This window comes from Urocitellus parryii, chromosome X (genome assembly GCF_045843805.1).
Source record: "Urocitellus parryii isolate mUroPar1 chromosome X, mUroPar1.hap1, whole genome shotgun sequence".
NCBI lineage: Eukaryota > Metazoa > Chordata > Mammalia > Rodentia > Sciuridae > Urocitellus > Urocitellus parryii.
This window is the reverse complement of record NC_135547.1, coordinates 44,432,256-44,435,421: the sequence shown is the minus strand read 5'-3', so window position 1 is coordinate 44,435,421 and position 3,166 is coordinate 44,432,256.

Here is a 3,166-nt window from a genome sequence, read left to right as displayed (position 1 = left end):
CAAGTATAGGAAGAATAAAGGGAGAGAAGAGCAAATACATCTGAATTCTCTACTTGCTTTTAGGAAAAACAAAATCCAACAGACTTATTGCCTGCTCTTTATCTATGATTCAAGGAAAATAGGCCACATTGGGAGACCAATGTGAGCAGCATTTATCTGTCACATACTTGGAAACTATTTACTTTATATGGTGACCTGTAAAAGAAAATCCCAGTGGTCACTAAGAGAAATTCCTAAACAGGGTCATGATGTGATTTTAAGACCAATTCCTGTATTCTCCCCAAAATCACGTAGTTTTATTACCTTAGATTTAACTTAAGTCACTATTAAACAAATTTACCAAAGTGCCACAAAGCGAATTTTTAAAGTTTGTAAAGGTTTGGTTGTTTGTAGAAGTGTGTCATAAAATTTTGTGTAAATCTGGATGCACTATCTTTACTATAAATTAGAGCCAACCCATAAAGAGGATTTGGAAAACAATGAAATATTTCTTTCATTAAAAATAAATAAATAAATAAATAAATAAATAACTTGAACTTGCTTATAATCTAAGAGGAAGACTACCAAGTCTTTTTCTATCCCTCCAAAAAAGAAGCCAGCCCAAAAAGAAATGATTTTTATCTTTTTAATGCTTCATGTGGATAATTAAAGTTTGAATGATCTCTTTCTTGGAATAAGTAATTATTTATTCAATCTGTTATCTCTCTAAGTTCAAATAAAAGAAATGCAACTCAGTATTTATCCTTCTTAAATACAAACCCTTATTAACCAATTAGGGTTAAGGCAAGGCTTATTTGCCCCAGTGTTGGTTCTCATTTGTACAGAACTGACATTGCTGCAAATAATTCTCCTCTTTAAAAAATAAAACTTGTTAAAGTACATGCTAAAGTTCCCACAGATTTTCCAGAGACCTTTGATTAGAGATCTTATAATGAATGGTATTTCAGTCCTTACTGCTACTTTTAAAAGCATGAATCTTGAGTTAAATAAAATGGTGTGTATTTTTCTACAGTTTTGCACCCTATTAAAGGAAGACAGTGTGCTATAATGTGTAGTGGGGTATAAAGGGCTAATTCATTCTTTCTCAACAAAAACTTAAAAGTAATACTTGTCTCATATTTTGTTGGATGTGACAGCTTAGTTTAATTTCTTTGTCCCTTGGGTAAATTAGATATTGCTGAATTAATCTCAGAAACTGACTTAATAAAATAATGACTCTTCATAGATTGAGTAGATGTCTCATTTTATTTAGCTTTTGAAATGCTAAATCTCAAGAAAACTAAAATTATAAGAAATTATTATATAAAGTTATCCAGATTCTGATGAGCTTTAAAAATTGTAAAATTTGTCAAATATCTTCATATTTAAGCCAAAAATGTTAGTATATAAACAATATAGAAGTCTTGTTTGTTTTGGGTTCTCTAGTAGACTTTTTGTTCATGGCTTAGTCTTTTAGCCTCATGTGCCTTAAAAGGTGGTGAACTCTGTACTTTTTGTCACTATCAGGCTTCTCCAAACTCAAAAAATAATCATGTGATAATTCATTTTGTATAATGCCCATGGTGTTTGGATATCAGTAAGTAAAACCTTTGAATTGAACCAATATATAGTGATAGAGTGTAAAACAAAAACAAAATCCTTCAGATCTTAAACCTCATTTGTGTAACTTTATTTTCTACCCATCTAGATCACTGGAGAATCTTGAAAGTTATCTGAAGTATGACTTAATGTATTCTTTTTTTTTTTTCCCTGAGAAAAGTCATAGGCCAGGATACTTTTACAACCAGATACAGTTATCTGGAAAGAAAATTTTCAAGGTATAGGTAAAAGTATTCCAAGAGCCAAGAGTATATAGCAAGCTGATTCTCTTGTTAACTTTAAGGATTCTTTAAATTCATTTGTGTCATAATTGGAATACTACCTTCCCTTTCTGTGTTAGTCAGCTTTTCATCACTGTGACCAAAAGGCCCGACAAGAACAATTTGGAGGAGAAAAAGGTTTAATTTGGGCCCACAGTTTCAGAGGCTCAGTCCACGGACAGCTGGCTATATCACTCTGAGCCGGATGGAGGTGAGGCAGAACATCCTAGCAGGGCAGGGTGAAGGAAAACTACTCAACTCACAGAGCCAAAATATGATTCCTTAAGGGCATGTCCTTCAGTGACCTACTTCTTCCAGTCATACCAGTTATCACCCAGTAATCCATTCAAATTATCAAACTATCAAATTGATTAATCCCCTGATTAGGTTTTAGCTATCAGTCTAATCATTTCACCTCTTAACATTTCTGTCTATCACATGAGCTTATTGGAGGATAACTCATATCCAAAAACATAATACTTTCCTTTAACAAATTAACCTTTTAGCACTTCTATCTTATTTGGCATTGAGGGGGAATACTTCTGTCCATTTTTATTTGGGGACAGTTGATAGTAAAATTCCCAGTTACATTAAATAATTTTGTTGACAATGAGTTCAGTGATATTCAGTATGTCTAAATTACAAGTATATTTAATCATGAAAAGGACTATTAGTAAATAAATTTGTATACATATGTACTGTGGTAACTTCAGATTTGTTTTCAGTCTGATAAAGTAAATTTTTCTTAAAACTGAAATTAGGTTAAGTGGTTAAGAACCATCTGGGAGACACTTTGAGCTAAGCACCTCTAAGCATAGTATCTGAAACATACTCCTTAGAAATTAAGTCTTAATGTTACCAGCCATGGTCTGGGATCATGTTGTGTTTCTCAGATCTTGAGTTCTTGCAGGAGAAAATTCCAGGCAAGGCATGAAAAGTAGTAAAGTCTAGCAGTTTTATTAGAAGGAAAAAAGCACTCTCAAGAGGGAGGAAGATGGGGGGGGGTCTCAACTTTTTGACTGATAATAGTTTTGCATCAGATTTTTAGTCCCTACTGCATAGTATCTTAGCCTCAGGTACCCAAACAGAGCCCATGGGGGGAATTTTACCATGTAATGCTGAAGATCTGAAGGCAACTCTGGTCACTTTGTTCCACCTAACCAGTTCTAATTGGAACTTGATTTTTTAAAAAAATTTAAACAGATTTCATGGTGGGTGGGCTTTGCTTTTAATTATCCCGTCTTCCTCAGTAGAACTTTTGGTGTATATAAGGGTTTTGAAAGTCTTCACTTCAGGGTACTTTTTGT